Source organism: Chrysochloris asiatica, unplaced genomic scaffold (genome assembly GCF_000296735.1).
Source record: "Chrysochloris asiatica unplaced genomic scaffold, ChrAsi1.0 scaffold00132, whole genome shotgun sequence".
NCBI lineage: Eukaryota > Metazoa > Chordata > Mammalia > Afrosoricida > Chrysochloridae > Chrysochloris > Chrysochloris asiatica.
In genome coordinates, this window is record NW_006408650.1 from 2466434 (window position 1) to 2467283 (window position 850).

Below are 850 nucleotides of genomic sequence, written 5' to 3' on the forward strand. Positions count from 1 at the left end.
TGTTTTACATTCAACAAATCACACACTGTTTCATCTCCATGTTTACAGTCCCCACCAGGCGACAACAGTTACCCTGCTTCCTCCCTGGAGTTCCTGTTTGCGTTCCACCCACCTGCACATCCCTTCTCAACTTTGTCCTTAGGGAAATGCTGCCCCTTCAATGGTAAATGACTGCCCAGTCCATGGTGAGCATAGCTTACTAGTGGTGTGGTCCCCCCTATATACCTAGCTACTGCTTGGCTGAAAATTGGGTCCCGAGGGTCAGTTCATTTCCAAACCTGAAGAGGGTAGATGGCTATATTCTCAGGTTCCTCCAGTCTCCTGACCAGTAAGTACAGTATGTATATATATATTTAATAATTTTGAGTTTTGTCCCACATTGATCCCACTCTATCTGGAACCCTCTAGTGTGATCCCTTTCAGACCAGTTGGTAGTGGTAGCTGGGCTCCACCCATAGAGAAACAGACTGCCTCATCTTTCTCTGAAACAGCAGCTGGTGGGTTCCAACCCTGGACCTTACTGTTAGCACGTGAGCCTCTGTGCCGCCAGGGCTCCTTCCATCAGAAGACCACTTTCATCCAGTTGGATAAAATGATCTTCGCTGAGTGGCTAATCCAAGACATTTACTGAACAGAAGACTGCCTGCACATTTCCATGGCGTAGGTACACAGTACAGCAGTTCCACAGGGCTTTCTTGGCTGCGGTATTCATGGAAGCATTTTCCATGTTTATGTGGAACTACTGGAGGAATTCTGTTTGCCAATACCATGCTTCTTTGTGCCATCAAGGATCCTCAGCCCTCGGGTCCCGCTAAATGCATCTTATCTCATGCAAAAAAAAAAAAAAAAA